At 41.0% G+C, this 16,926-nt stretch overlaps 1 pseudogene; it reads left to right on the forward strand.

Annotated features, from left to right (window-relative positions):
• Nucleotides 1–12,080: 12,080 nt before the first annotated feature.
• Nucleotides 12,081–14,950, forward strand: LOC110208022 (pre-mRNA-processing factor 6-like; annotated as a pseudogene).
• Nucleotides 14,951–16,926: the final 1,976 nt, after the last annotated feature.

The raw sequence follows: 16,926 nt of genomic DNA on the forward strand, positions 1-16,926 counted from the left end.
GTGGGTAGAAGTTGGATGGAGAGTGGGAGGAAGGGCATTCTGCAGGGGTGAGCAGGGTAAAGGACACATGCCGAGGTGTAGTGGTGGCAACTTAGTGTACCATATCATGTGTCATGCTTCCTTTTCAAAATCTAGTGCTCCCTTTGTAACTGGGACCTGGGGAGGTCACAGGGTGTGATGCTTCCCATCTAGAAGAGTCTCACCTGGAACCACATACACTTATCTGGGTAATGAAATCCTTTCACCTTCCCTGGCACCCAGTGGACGGCTTTTTAAGTAGTGCCCAGAAGAGCCAATTGTAGACGTGGGATGTGTTCTAGATGGGGAGAAGAGGGACCAGTCTAACTTAGGGAAAACAGGAAGCACATAAAAATTTTATGGGACACTGAATAATGAAAGAGAGAGAGATTTGTCTTCAGAGATTGATCTTTCTGATTTATGAAGCCTGTTCAGGCACAGCTAATGGCTTACTCAGCCCTCAGTTATGGGTGACTAGAGGAACCCAAGGGTTTCAGTCAGGAGACTGCCTGTAAACAGCAGAGGTGACTAAATACAGGTGGATTGAAGAAGGAGAGGTAGCCATAACCCCTTTCTCCTCCCCCAGGCTAGTCTTCTCCCGACCCTTCCCTCAATCCCCTCAGAGTCCTCCCTATCCCTAGCCAGCACTTCCTGAGACAGTCTGTGTTTCTTTTAGGACTTTAAAGGTTGAGAGGATGACATTTCAATCATACTGATTGCAATCTCCCATTTCAGAGTCCCAGTCTGAGGCCTTTTTAAAGGCAGCAATTTTCAACAGCAATTGTCCAATTTGGTTATATAGGCTTTGTTTCAAAGTGACCAGTAGTAAGTTATATAAAGATGTGTGTATATATTTATATATTATAATTAAATTATTATATATAATATCCAATAATATAATTATGTGAATTATAATTACTGTATTATTACAGATGTCCAAATTCAAATGGACTGGCTCTAGAGGAAGGGTATTCCTTATCACTAGAAGATTTCAAGAATAAATTAGTTAACTGTTTGTTGGTTATGTTGTAGATGATGTTTCTGTCAGACTAGATGACCTCAGACTTTAGGGAAGCAGCTTGGTACAGCGGGAAGAGCACTAACCTTGGATTTATGTACTGCCTCTAACACTTATGATCTGGGTGATCTTGGGCAGGTCATTAAGTCACCCTGGGCATCAAGTTTCTTCACTGTTAAATGAGGAGAAAGTTGGAGTAAATGACCTCTGCAGTCCCTTCCAGTTCAACACCCCTGCTTCGAAAGACATGTTTCTTTTTTTCCCCCTAGTCCTTAAAAAAAAAAAAGCAAAACACTCCCAAAACCCTGACTCAACTTTGCCATTCCTTTGTTTTCATCCTATATCTCTCTTCTATTTCACAGCCAAACTCCAAGAAACAAAATAAAACTATCTAGACTTGATTCCTTTATTTTACACACTTCCCAACCCCTTGCAATCTGACCTGTGACCTCATTTCTCAATGGAAACTGCTCTCTCTAAAGTTACCAGCGATCTCTTCATTGTCAGTTCTAATGATTATTTCTCAGTCCTCATCCTTTGTGGTCTTCCTGTAGCATTTTATACTGTTGTACACCCCCCTCCTCCTGGATAGGCTTTCCCCGCTAGGTTTTTATGGCATTGCTTTCTCTTAGTTCTTCTCCTTCTCATCTCCTTCACTGGATAATCATCTATGGCTTGCCCCTAACTGGATGGACCCCTTTTTCTTTTCTTTCTCTCTCAAAAGAGGAATTGTAAATTATTAGCAATCAAATGAAATATTATTCCAAATCATTAATAATAAAAGCATAAATCAAAACAACTCATCTCATGCTCAGCAAGTTGTCAAAGATGATAAATAATGGAAATGTTGTTGGAGAGACTGTAAGAAGACAAACACACTGACATACTGCTGCTGAAGCTCTGAATTGGTCTGACCATTCTGAAAAGACATTGGAATTATACTAAAAAAAAGTGACTTAAATGTCCATTCTCTGACCCAAAGATGCTGCTGCTTGCCATACACCCCAAAGACACCAATGATGGGAAAATACGTCCCAGATATATCAAAGTATTCATGGCAGCACTTTTTCTTTGTGGCAAGTAAAAGTATAAGCAAAGTGGGTGCCCATCAACTGGGAAATGGCTAAACAAATTTTGATATATGAATGTAATGGGGACTGTGAGAAATGATGAATCTGAAAACCTTAGAGAAACATGGAAAGATACATATATATGTAATATATACGTATATAATGTGTAATACATAATGTAATGTGTAATATTATCTATCTATAAAACACATTCAGAGTGAAGTAAGAAACAACTTAGAGAAATAACATATACAATGGTGACATTAACATAAATGGAAAGAACATTAAGACAAAACTGAACACTGCAATTATAATGACTAGTGATAATATAATTGACCTTTTTATATTGATTACATATATGTAACTATGATATAATAACTGACATTATAGATTATTATAATATAATAAATGATCTTGGGGAAAAAATGAAAAACTATGCCTCCCTGCCTTCACTGGAGAAGCGGGAACTCTGAGAGTGAAATATTCTATATTTCATCAGAAATGTTTTATATGTTGGTTAATTTTGCTGAACTGCTTTCTTTTAAAATCTTTTTTTTAATATGGGAAGGCTCACTGGGCAGGAAAGGGAGGATATATTTGGAAATGAATGTAATATAACTTGGCTCTATGGACACAAAGTCATCAGCAAAAATTTTAAAAAGAGATACATAATGAACATCTGGAAAAGGAAGATGTACTTACAAAGAGCCACCTTTGCTTCATCAAAATTTGGCCATGACAGATTAACCTTATTTTCTTTTTTGATGGGTTTTTAAAATGATAGATTAGAGGAATTCTATAGACTTAGAAAACTTAGATTTTAGAAAAACATTTAATAAAGTGGCTTATCCTAATCTTGTGGAAAAGATGGAGCAACGTGGACTAGAAAATAGTACAATTAGATAGCTTTGGAAGTCGTTGAATAGCTAGGTTCAAAGAATTGTTCATTGTCATCATAGGAGGGGATCTCCAGTGGAGTACCCCAGAGATCTGTTCTCATCCATATGATTATTATTTTTATCAATGGCTGGGATAAAGGCATTCATTTACTCATCAAATTTCAATATGATATCTAGCTGGAAGGGATGTATTTTGTTGTTGTTTAGTCATTTTTTTAGTTGTATATGCCTCTTTGTGACCCCATTTGGAATTTTCTTGGCAAAGATAGGTTTGCCTTTCCTTCTCTGGCTCATTTTACAGATGAGAAAACTGAGACAAACAAGGTTAAGTGACTTGCCCAGGGCCACACAGCCAGTAAGTGTCTAAGGCCAAATTTGAAGATGAGTCTTCCTGGCTCTCGGCCCAACACACTGTCATTACACCACCTAGCTGCCCTGTTTATTAAAAACACTTAAAAATAGAGAAGTGGGGGTGGAGTGCTACAGATGTGCATTGCTGCCTGCCCTTTTAGAAGAGGTTGCTGGCAGTATTGTTAGTTTTGGTGAATCATTTTCCTTTGTTACAAGAGAGCTCCCACAGAGTGAGGAAGTGTTTGATAAAAATAAAACATGTCAATCAAACTTCTTAAAAAATGGAAACTAAGGTTCTACTCTTTGCTATGCCATGGTGTCCTAGGTAACCTTAAGCGAGCTATTGAACCTCACTAAGCCTCAGTGTCATCACCATTAAAATGAGGGTGTTGAATGTCCTCTAGAGTACCCTCCAAACAGTAAACCTGTGATTCTGTCATCCTGTGGTCTCCATTCTGTTGATCTGACCTGTCCCTAAGGGAAGGGTCTTCAGGATAGTGAGGTTCACTGGCCACAAAAGGATCTGTTGGACTATTATGGTCTCTAGGGGTATTTACAACTCTAAAAGTCAATGGGCAAGGTCTGTGATAGGTAGAGGTGGGTACGCCAGGATTGACTGTGGCTCCACTGTTTTCTGTGGGTGAGCTTGTTTATTTAATCATAACATTCCAAGGGCTCCAGCTTGAGTCTCAGAGCTCCCTAGTGGAGTAGCTCCTCAGGAGCTTCTGGAGGCAGAGAGAACAGCCTCCTTTTCCCACCCCCACCCCCCAATCCCTCCAAAGGAAGCCAGTCCAAATTTCTGTCCCTGCCCAGCAGTGTCTAGGGATTTCCTGGTGCTCACTCTAATGAAGGGATTCATTTCTTCACGATGATTTTTTGCTGTCTATGGGATTATAATTTTTATCACATTTTCCCTGAGTATGAACCAGCATTTTCCCTCTGCATCATTCCTTCCTCCTGCATTCCTTATATGTTAGGAGGACACCTTGTCTAGATGGAACCAAATGACCCAGCCTTAAATAGGAAATGAACTTTCTTGGTTTTTTTTTTTTTAAATTTGTCCTCAAAACTAGAATTGAGGGGCTGCTAGGTGGCTCAGTGGATAGAGCACCGGGCCTGACATCAGGAGGACCTGAGTTCAAATGCAGCCTCAGACACATAACACTTCCTAGCTGTGTGACTCTGGGCAAGTCACTTAACCACAATTGCCTCCCTAAAAAACAAAACAAACAAAACAAAACAAAAAAACTAGAATTGACCTGGAATAGCTATTTTCAAGACCCTGCTAAGCTAGAACTCAATTTATATAATACCATTTCTTGGGAAACATGCTGATATGGAATGTTTTTAGATCTGTTCGAACCACTCTGGGTTATAGGCAGTGTGGTAGAGTGGAAAGAATCCAGGCCTGAGGGTCAGAGGATCCAGATTAAAATCCCAGCTCTGTTACTTATTATCTGTGTGATCTTGAACAAGTTACCTAATCTCTATGGGCTTTTGCTTCTTCATCTATAAAATGGGAGTGGGGCTGGCCTATTTCCAGTTCTAAAATCTGTGACTAGGGACATTAACACAGAATGACAGCTCACTAGTAGACTGGAGTACAAAGTCTCAGTCTATCTGAGGCTACAAGAGCTTCATCATTCAGTAAGCCTCTGTTTATGCTGAGTTCTCTTACTTTTATAGCAGTTGATAACTAGACCCTTGAAAGTAGAGAGTGTTGCACAGAGAATAAACTGCCTTTATGTGGAAACAAAGGAATGAAATTTCTGTTGCAGACTTCTGATCCCCAGTGGCATAATTAAGGCTGGCCAGGTAAAAGATGGGCCAGCTAGGTGGTGCTGTGGATAGAGTGCTTGGCCTGGAATCAGGAAGACTCATCTTCTTGAGTTCAAACCTTGCTTCAGACATGTCTTAGCTGTGTGACTCTGGGCACGTTACCTAATCCTGTTTGCCTTAGCTTCTTCATCTGTAAAGTGAGCTGGAGAAGAAAATTGGTCTAGTATCTTTGCCAAGAAAACCCCAAATGGGGCCCCAGAGAGTTGGGCGCAACTGAAAATGACTTATCAACAAGTTAAGAGATGAGTGATTGAAGTGGTATAGCTCAGGACCTCTGTCATGTTCTCATTGGCATGTCAGGTGCCTGGCTGATGCCCCTTATTTAGCCCAATCCCGTAGACTAAGGAGCTTCCAGGCCTAAAGTCAGATGTTTATGTTGGGGAAGGAAAACTGTGGGTTCCTACTGTATACATCTGGAGGGCTCCAACATACTCTTCTTGCTAAATAATTATAGTGTCACTGTAGCAAGTTGAGGTGAGGTCCCATGTGTGACTACAGCCTGTGTAACTGACTCTATAGAGCTAGGCTATGCACCTGGGCAAGTGTGGGGAGAATTTTTAGCTGGAGAAGTCAGGAGCACAGATGTCTTCAAGGACTGCCGTTCAGTTGTTTTTCAGTTGTGTCCTACTCTTCATGATCCCATTTGGGGTTTTCTTGGCAAAGATACTGAAGTAGTTTGCCATTTCCTTCTGCCACTCATTTTATAGATGAAGAAACTGAGGCAAACAGGGTTAAGGGATTTGCCCAGTCATATAGCTAATAAGTGTCTGAGGCTAGATTTGAACTCAGGTCTTTCTGACTCCAGGCCTGGCACTCTATCTACTGTGCCACCTAGGGACTACAACCATATTAATGCCTGAGACTAATACAGCAGTAGAAAAACCTAACCCCTGGGACAGAGTTGACAGGACACCGAGCCTCAGCAGCCTCTGTGCAAAATTCCCAGCCCTCATCCATTCTCTGTATGGCTTGAACTCCCTATTTAGAATAGGGGGTGGTTGTTGTGGTATACTTTCATTTCCTTTCTTTGATGAGAAATCAAGGGATCTTCTCCATCTCTATTCTTAGGTCCCACTGAGAAGGAATAGTGGCTCTATTCTTTTTAGAGGCAACACGTCCTCCCAAGGTTGTCCTAAGCTACTGTCATTACATCATGCCAGTCGAGATCTTCTGCCCACCATATTTTCATTTATGTCATGGAATAAATTGATAGCAATGAAAAAGACAGCAAACAATGCAAGGATTGGCTAGATCATGGCTACTAGGGGCTTTAGTGATAGGGGACAGAAAATGCTTCTCTCCTTTATCTCTTTCCCTCCCAGGAAAGAAGTAGAGACAGAAAGCAGCTCAAGGGGGAAGGTGAAGACTGTTCTTTTACCCAGAACACAGAAGGGGACAGAAAGATGCCAGGAGCTCCACGTGCTTTGTCTCACCATCAAGACCTGGGGGAGAGGATGGTGAAAAGGGCATAGAAGGGAAGGTCCCCCTCCCAACACGCCTTCATCCAGTGGATTTTCTCCATCTTTTTTCTGTAGTTCTCAGGGAGAAGTTCAGGATATTGTTACTGCTGTGACCTCTGGGCAAAAGTCTTTTTGACCTCCGTAGGCATCCCTGACATTCTGAATCTTTGTAGCAATGCTCACTAACTGGCCAGCTGGGAAATGAAGGGTACATTCCTGATAGAATTTTAGATATCTATCTGTACTGTGTTCAGAGGCTAGAACACAGGTCCCTCCCCCTCAGTTATCTAAGCCAGCAGGGACAGGTAGTAGTCTGCAAAATCTCCAAAGAGCAGGAAACGAATTTTAGAATTCATTATAGGCACTTTCTTTACATCAGGCTTACTTTCCTGATTATGTTTTCTTTGCCCATAAATCAGTTAAGAGTGAGATGAGGCAGAAGAGAAGCATGTTGTGGAGTGGGACAATCCAGATGCAGTTTAAATTGTAACAATTCACAATTTGACATGGCTTTAAAGTTTACAAAGCACTTCCCTCACAACAACCCTGTGAGACAGAGAGAAGTATCACAAAACCCACAAATATTTTGATGATAGTAATTAATAGCTAACATTTATATAGAGCTTATGCCAGATACTGTGCTAAGTTTCATCTCATTTGATCCTCACAACAACCCTGGGAGGAAGTTATCTTTATTTTACAGATGAGGAAACTGAGGCAAAAGAGGTTAAGTCACTTGTCCAGGGTCACACAGCTAGTAGATAACTGAGAGCAGATTTGAACTTGGGTCTTCCTGACTTCAGGTGACAGAAATTAACATCATACCATTATATTAATAATTTTCCTTCTATTGCTGTTAAACCCTACCTCCTAAAAAGGTCAGTTAGTCTTTGAAGGGCATGGCTGATTGATGAGATTGCTCCCAGCCCTCAAGGCCCGTGATCATTAACTTGGGGCTGGACCCTACACAACCACAGACCCAATTTCTGTTTAGAGTATAAATAGAATCCCGTCTGGGTGACCTTTTGCCTGGAGGAGTAAGGCCCCGTCCTTGGTCCCCTCCATTAGAGTTTAGGTTAACCCAGCTCATTAAGGAGAAAACTAGTAGAAAGGATGGGATGGAGATGGCTTTCCCTGACCAGATTCCTTGAGGCTTAAGGTCAAGTTATGTTCTCAGCAGGAGGAGCTCAAGACTTTAAGGCCACCTCCTCATTAAATGTCTACCAGTCAGGTAGATTTTCACTTGTCAGGGAAGTTCCCTTTCAGAAGGGATTTAAGGCACTTCTTGGTCTCCCTTGGTGTCTTTGGCTACTGAAAGAAACACTGACCATCAATTTATTGATTGCTGGCTAACCTAATCAATAAATTGATTATTAATTACCCAGAAACTCTGTCTCTTGGGGTTTTCATTCATCTCTCAGGCCCAAGACTTTCTCTACTGTGCCAGCTAATTGCCCCCCAGTAGATGAAGAAAAAAGCTTTCTAACATTTATGTTAAAAATCTTTAAAAAAAAATTAAAGTTATGGAAAGGCCTTTTATTTGATATAATCAAGGTCATTCATTTAAAACCAAGATCTAGCATTGTTTGCAATGGAGAACTAGAAGTTTTCCCACTACAAATAAGTATAAAGCCAGGATGTCCCTTTTCAGTATTATTTGACATAGTTCTGGAAATGGGAGTCATTAATAAGATAAAAGGACAAAAGCAAAGGTAAAACATTCACAAAAATGGAATGTGCATATTATTAACCCTATTTTACAGATAAAAGTCATAGAATCTCAGATTAAGAAGAGACCTTAGATATTTTCTTTTAAAAAATTAAGTTTTCATGAACAAAAATCTGTTTTTGCTCCTTCTCACTTTCCCTACACTCTGAAAAAAAAAAAAGGAAAAATAAAGCCTGTAAACAAATATACATAGCCAATCAAAACAAATTCCTGCATTGGCCATTTAAATAAAAAATTTTTCTGTACTCTGAGTTGATCTCTGTCAGAGGGTAAGAGGCATGCATCAGTCCTGAAGAATCATGGTTGTATTGAGAAGAGTTAAGTCTCAAAGTCATCGTCTTTACAGTGGTTCTCCCTTCTCTATTTACTTCACTCTGTATCAGTTCATATGTCTTTCCAGCTTTCTTATAACACAATAGTATTATATCACAGTCCTAGCATAGTCATATATACTATGATCTGTTCAGCCATTTCCCAAATGATGGGTACCCCCTTAGTTTCCAGATCTTTGCTGCCACATAAAAGAACTGTTAGAAGGATTTTGCACCTGTGGGTCTTTTCCCTCTGATTTGGTCTCTATAGTGTATAGGCCTATTAGTGGTACTGCTAAGTGAAAAACAGTAACATTTTGGGCATAGTTCCAAATCGCTTTCCAGAATGGTTGTACCAAATTCACAGATCAATTAGCAGTGCCTTAATGTGCCTGTTTTCCCAATAGACCCCCCCACTGATCATTTTCTATTTTTGTCAGTGTTGCCAATCTGATGTATGTGAGGTAGAGCCTTGTAGTTACTCTAATCATCATTTCTTTAATTATTAGTTCTTTGGAATTTTTTTTCATATGGCTGTCGAAAGCTTGGATTTGAGGACTTTCTTTTGTATGAGCCATTCTTGAATAAAATCTCTTTAATATTCTGATGAGTGGTTATTCAGCTTCTTCTTGAAGCTATCCAGTGATCAGGAACTTACTGCCCCCTAAGGTTACTCATTCGGCTCTTAGACAATGCTAATTATTAGAAAGTTTTCTGTTACATGAGAGCTCAGTCTTCCTTGTCCATCCATAGCTCCTAGTTCTGTCTTTGGGCCAAGCGAAAAAAAGATCTAATTCTTGTTTCGTGTATGGTACTTCAAATACTTAGAATTATCCCCACTAAGTTTTATTTTCTCTAGGCTGAACATCTCTAGTTCTTTCAATCTGTTCTTATGTGACATGATCCCAAAACCCTTCAGCATCTTGGTCACTCTCCTCTGGATACTCTGTAGCAAGAGAAATGATTATTTCTCTCTCATATTAATAGCAAATTATTGAATTAGGATTCAGGTTTTTCCCCTTTCTATTTCTCCATTCAGAAAATTCAGCCAGCTTTTGAAGGGCAGCGCTAATGATAAGATGAAATATTGGGTACGAGGCACCCAATTGGGAAAACTCAGATCTAATCAAAAAGTAAAAAAATTCTAGTCTAGGGGAACTGGTGAATTATGGCTCATTGTGTTCTAGTCAGACAGGTCTCAGTGGAAGTGGATTCTCCCTTTTGTCTAGATTGCCCTAGACAGGGGGTGGTCTGAGCAGACATAAGTTTCTTTGTCCACTACTGAGTGATCAGAATCATGTTGCCTAGCCCCTCATTAGAATAAGCCTGCCTGTTATTATAATATTCATTCTCTCATTGTTAACCAATCAGAGTTGATTGCAGCCTGTTGAGGATACCCACTCTTTCAAGTGCATATAAGCATTGAGAGGCCTCCATGAGGGGTCTTTGGTTTATGAGAGATGGCCCAATGATCGTCCTTTTATTAAGTATTCACTAGCTATAATTAATAAAATGACTAATCACCCATAATTAGGTCTCTTGAACTTTTCATATATCATAATTGCTTACCAATATCCTTCCTAAAATATGGTGCCTAGAACTAAACCTAGTGCTCCAGATGTAGACTGACCAAAGCAGAGTACACATGTGCTTCATTCTCTTTAATCTCTATAATTCTTCATAATCTTTAGAATCAGACTTGTGCAGTCTGATGTCTCATCCAGTTTTTTGGTTATGGTGTCAGGAGGCTGTGGCTCAGAGTTAAATGATGTGCCTGTGGTTATACAACTAGTAAGTGTCATAGATGGGATTCTGTGTCAAAGAAGACCATATTCCCCAAACTTTTTACCTTCCTGCTAATTAGACCACTCCTGGGTCTGCTGTGTGGTTCACAACTAGCCTGGCAGCATTAAAGAAGGATTTGAGAGTTGGGTGGAGATAATCTCCTTTGAGCGCATTCATAATAGCCTTAAAAAGTGAGAGATACCTCACGAACGCTGATAGCTTCCATTAATAGCCCATTATGTGTACCTTGCCCATGAGGTAATTTAATGGGCTTTAATGACTGGCGCACAAATCAAGAATGGAAAATACACAGATCTACTCCTCTTGCCTAGCGAACAAATACACTGGTTTGTCTTAACCTAGATAAGTAACTAATGTCTTATAGTGTACAGTTTTCACACAAATATTCACAACAATGGAGAAAAGAGCTAACAATATTTACATGATTTGCCTCATCAGGTTCCTGTAAGGATCACGTGAGATGAGTATGTAAAATACTTTGTATTAATTAAAATGTGTCATTAGAATGTAAGCTCCTTGAATGAATGAATGAACAAATGAACGTATGGGGGGGGAAGAATTTATTAAGCACTTGCTGTTAGCAAAGCTCTGTGCTAAATTCTCAGCACACAAATTGAAAAGTAAGACATTTCCTGTTTTCAAGGAACTGATATTCTAATGGGGAAGATAGCATACATGGAAAGTTTTAGTTGTGAGTCAGATGGAAAGGCCCCACTTAGGGTATAGCCCCAAAGCAGAAGCTTTGTCTTTAATGTTCTTTCCTTCTTTTCTTTTTAATATTTATATTTGAAGTTTTGAGTTCCAGATTCTGTCTGTCCCTCCTTCCTTCTCCTCCCTGAGATGCTAAACAATCAGATATACGTTATTCATGTGCAATTATGTAAAATATTTCCAAAATAGTCATTTGATGTTATTTCTACTGATAAAATCATATCAGTTTCTAACATTGAACCATTTGACAGTTCCAAGTTCTTTGGCATCTGGAACTTCCATTTCTGTGTCTTCAGTAGCTTTATCTATAGCACCTGCAGGAGCAGCTGCCAGGCTACATTTCCATAGGGATTGCTTCCCAGGACGATAGCTGCAGACAATGGTCTGGAAGTGCTGCTCTTCCACAGTCTCTTCAATTCAGGTTCTTGGACTCTGTCCATCAGGGTCCGAGGGAAATAATGGTCAAAGTGGTGGGGGGTGATTTGACTTGCCTGGTGTATGCTACCTCCTGTTGCCTCCAGGATAGCTTGCTGGTACCCTTGAAGACAGAAGATGATTTTCACTTTTATTTTTGTGCTCCCTAACATATACTAGTATGTTGTGATTTTATAGATGTTCTTAAAAAGTTATTGGGCTAAAAAATTTAGCCCTTGCAGTCAGCTTGATGTTAAGCTTTTATGGACTTTGGTAGGGTGGTCTTTGAAGAAGGTGTCCTATATGGGTAGTCTATCACTGAGCCATCTTTCAACATCCTAGGCAACTAAGTATAAGCTAGTGGTACTGCAACAGCTTGGTCTCAGAGGAGTAACACAGGAGTCCTCTCCATTGCCCTGGTGACCCCCTGGCTTTTCCACTTCCAGCCACCACCATGCACAACAAGAAGAAGCTATTCCTGGGAATGCCCATGCCCCTTAGCTACATACTGGGGCTGGGCCTCTGAGACAATGATTTCACTACCCTGTCAGATATCGGGCCTGCTAGGGATGCCAGTGACTCAGGGCATGATCAACATGCTCCACCAGGCAAGAGGATTATAGGAGCTCAGATGAAGAAAACCAGGCTGCAGATAATGATGATGAAGAGCTGAATGACACTAACTATGATGAGTTTAGTGGTCATGCTGGAAGTCTTTTCTCAAGTGGTCCTTATGAAAAAGATGATGAAAAAGCAGATGGTATTTATACAGCATTGGACAAAAGGATGGATAAAAGAAGAAAAGAAAGAAGGGAACAGAGGGAGAAAGAAGAAATTGAAAAATACCGTATAGAATGTCGTTATGTTCTTAGATCTAAAAAGAAAGTTGGCAGAAGTTACAGCAGAGGAGTGGCTAAGTATTCCTGAAGTTGGTGACACTAGAAACAAATGTCAGCAGAAATCGTGATATGAGAAGCTTAGCCTTGTTCCTGACAGTTTCTTTGCTAAACATTTACAGCCTGGAAAGAATCGTGCTTCAGTGGATCCCTGACAAACACAATTTGGAGGTTTTAATACACCCTACCCAGAAGGATTAAATATTCCATATCCAGGTGGAATGACCTGTGGGCTTGACACCTGGAACAGGTAAATTGGACATGAGGAAAATTGGCCAAGACAGGAACACCTAGATGGATATGTGATTAAGCCATTGGCAAAGCTCTCTGCTAAATTCTCAGCACACAAATTGAAAAGTAAGACATTTCCTGTTTTCAAGGAACTGATATTCTAATTTGGTAAGTGGTGGATCCCAAGGGTTGTCTCACAGATTTGAATTCTATGATTCCCACACATGGAGGAGATATCAATGATATTTTAAAAAGCCCGTTTACTTCTAAAGTCTATGAGAGAGACACATCTCCATCATCCTCCAGCATGGATTGCTTCAGCCACCTGGAAGAAGTCACCAGAAAACTATATGTAGCTGAAAACCTCATTATGAAAGGAACAGAAATGTGTCCTAGTGGTGAAAATGTATAGCTAGAAGCCATCCATTTACAGTCTGCTCATACAGCCAAGGCCATGGTTGCTCAAGCTGTTTGTTGCCTCCCATAGTCTGTCCAGATTCATATCAGAGCAGCAGAGCTAGAAACAGACATTGGAGCAAAGAAGCATGTTTTTAGGAAAGCTCTTGAACATGTTCCTAGGAAAGCTCTTGAACATGTTCCAAACTCTGTTCTCTTGTGGAAGTCAGCTGTGGAATTGGAAGAGCCAGAAGATGCTAGAATCATGCTAAGCCAAGCTATGGAAGGCTGCCCCACTAGTGTGGAGCTTTGGCTTGCTTTGGCGAGGATAGAGATCTATGAGAATGTCTTAAGCAAAGCATGTGAGAACATTCCCACAGATCAGCACATCTGGATTACGAAAGAGAAACTAGAAGAAGCCAATGGAAATACTCAGATGGTGGAGAAAATCATTGACAGAGCCATCACATCACTTAGAGCAAATGGTGTAGAAATCAACAGAGAGCAGTGGCTCTAGGATGCTTCAGAGTGTGATAAAGCTGGGAGTGTGACCACCTGATGGGCTGTTATGTATGCAGTCATTGGAATTGGGATGGAGGAAGAAGATAGAACACATACATGGAGGGAGGATGCAGATGGTTGTGTTGCCCACAATGCCCTGGAGTATGCTTAAGTTATTTATGCCTGTGCCCTGCAAGTTTTCCATAGCAAGAAGAGTGTGTGGTCAATGAGCTGCTTACTTTGAGAGGAACCATGGGACCAGGGAATCACTCAAAGCACTCTTGCAGAGAGCAATGAATGGCCCACTACCCTAAGGCTGAGGTGCTCTGGCTCATGGGTGCCAAGTCCAGGTGGATGTGCCTGCCTCGAGGAGCATCTTAGCCTTGATTTTCTAGGCCAACACCAATGGTGAAGAAATCTGGTTGGCTACTGTGAAACTTGAGTCAGAGAACAATGAATACAAGTGGGCAAGGAAACTCCTGGCCAAGGCAGTGGGAGCACTACAAGGGTGTTCATGAAATCTATGAAGCTTGAATGGGGGCTAGGGAACATTGCAGCCACTCAGGATCTTTGTGAAGAAGTCTTGAAGCGCTATGAATATTTCTCCAAACTGTGGATGGTACAAGGGCAGATTGTGAATCAGTGGTAGCTTACTGAAAAATCCCAGGAAACCTGTAATCAGGGATTGAAGAAGTGCCCCACTCCATATCCCTATGGCTTTTATTTTCCAGACTGGAGGAGAAGGTTGACAGCTAACCAACACAAGAGCTATTTTGGAGAAATCTCATTTGAAGAATCCAAAGAACCCTGATTAGTGGTTAGAATCTGTGAGATTAGAATACTGAACTAGACTGAAGAACATCACCAATACACTCATGGCAGAGGAACTGCAGGAATGTCCCAACTCAGGCATCCTGTGGTCAGAAGAATTTTCCTTGAGGCAAGACCCCAGAGGAAGTCCAAGAGTGTAGATGCCCTGAAGAACTGCAAGCATGACCCCCATGTCCTGTTAGCTATGGCTAAACCGTTCTGGAGCGCATGGATCACCAAGGTCAGGGAATGGTTCTACTGAACAGTAAAGATTGACTCAGACCTATGGGATGCCGAGGCTTTCTTCTACAGATTTGAATTACAGCATGGTACAGAGAAGCATCAGGACGAGGTAATGAAGTGCTATGAGAATGTGAAGCCCTGCCAAGGGGAAATGAGGGGTGAAGTGTCCAAGGACATTGTGAACGGGCAGAAAAAGATTGGGGAGATCATTGTGCTTGTAGCAGCCAAGATTAAAAACACTTTCTAGCTGTTGCTTTATCCATTCCTGTCCCGGTCCCTGGAGGAGTAGTGTTGTCTTGCTATCAAAGGTGCAGAAGGAGAGAGGTAAAGGAAGGCCACCCTGTATCTGTGCTGCAGATGCTTTCCAGATAATTATGCAGGAGTGGACTTTGAGACATTAGGACTTTGAGTGTTGATGTGCTGGGCAAGCAATCTCTTTAAGAGGGATGGCTTACTCTTCAAATTTAATTAAATCTTAAAAAAAAAAGAGTATAAGCTACAGATAAGCCGCTGATTTGCATCTGTGGAGAGAGTTCCCATACTGGAAGTTCCCTACAACAGTGAAATAACAATTCCAAATCCCTCAGTTCGATGTGTGTGTATGTGTGTATGTATGTATGCATGTATGTATGTATACATGTATGCACTTACTTGAACACATTCATAGCAGTAGTCAAGGACTTGTGATTTGATCAATGTGGAAATTCTCTTGACCTACCCAGATCACAATCCATTGGTCACCCACACTTTGCAGCCTGCTCTACCTAGCCTGTGATTCTCATGGAACACAAGATGAGGGTTGAAAACAATCTTTCCATAACAGCTTCACTCAGCCTCTTTGCAGTTTGTTAAATGGAGACCTGGGAAATAACTTGCTTTGACTGAGGCTGTGGTAGAGCCAGAAAATTCCTTGCTCAGAAAAGAATTAAACAAAGAGTCAGAGAAGAAGAGCTAGTACAGAAGAGAGACTTAAAATACACAAGGGTTTTCCCTAGCTCGCTGAGTGCATCTGAAAAGGACAGCCTAGGGCTAACGGTTTTTCAGAGCAGACACCCTGTAGCCAAGAATGCTTCAGTAGAGACCAATAGATAGAAGCCAAGAACATTAGAGGTACCCAATGGCCGGCCCCAGCAGAGAACAACGAAGACCATCTAGCAGAGAGCATGTGCTGGGGAAAGTTGTTGTTCAGTCCTTTTGCAGTTGTGTCTTACTCTTCATGACACCATTTTGAAGATTTTTTGGCAGAGATACTGGAGTGGTTTTGCCATTTCCTTCTCTAGCACATTTTACAGATGAGGAAACTGAGGCTAACAGAGTTTAAGTGACTTGTCCTGGGTCACACAACTAGTGTCTGAGACCAGATTTGAACTCAGGAAGATGCAGCTCCAGGACTTCAGGTCCAGCACTGTATCCACTGTGCCACCCAGCTGCCCCATGCAGTGGAAAAAACAGGGCATAAAAGGACTCAGGCTCTGCAGGGAAAGCAGCTTGTTCAGTGACTTCACCAGAGGACATTGGAAACTCTGTAATGCCAGAGATACATATTACACTGTGAGTGTGTGTCCTGCTATGTATGTTGCCTCGATCACAAGGGCTCTATGTGTGTTCATTCCATCTTAATGGTATGACAATTTGTGGGAGAGTCTATCCTGGGACATGTGGAGGAAACTTCTGTCAGCTGTCTCACTATGTCGTTTGATTTGAACGATTCTGTCCTCAGGTTGACTGGTAAAAGAAACACACTAATGAGGGCTTATGAATGGTTTTTATTTGAAAGCTGACCAGCACCCACAAAGTGCTTCAGAAATGGACTAGTATGAAGGTGGAGATCATGTGCAAAATGGACCGTTGGGTGCTGTACAGAATCTTAGAGAGTTGCCTGAGGGTCTTAGAAGTTATGTGATTTGCTCATGGTCAAGATAGCACTAGAAGCAGAATTTGAACCAAAGTCTTCAGATCCTGTTCTCTAGCCATTACACCCTGCTATTTTGCTGTCTCTTTCTCCCTCCCCAACTCCTTCTCTCACATAGTAAGTACCTGGTTTTGTACCTCATTAATGTATTTATCATGTAATGTTATGCATTATAGTTATTTAGTTTTTGTGTCTTATCTCTCTTGCTACAGAAAGTACTTAGTAACTACTTTTGGTTGAATGAATGAATGAATGAATGAATGTCATACCTATCTGTCTATGTAATTATCTTTAAAACAAGCACCTGTGAC

This window comes from Phascolarctos cinereus, unplaced genomic scaffold (assembly GCF_003287225.1).
Source record: "Phascolarctos cinereus isolate Bilbo 61053 unplaced genomic scaffold, phaCin_HiC Scaffold_4;HRSCAF=312, whole genome shotgun sequence".
Lineage (NCBI taxonomy): Eukaryota > Metazoa > Chordata > Mammalia > Diprotodontia > Phascolarctidae > Phascolarctos > Phascolarctos cinereus.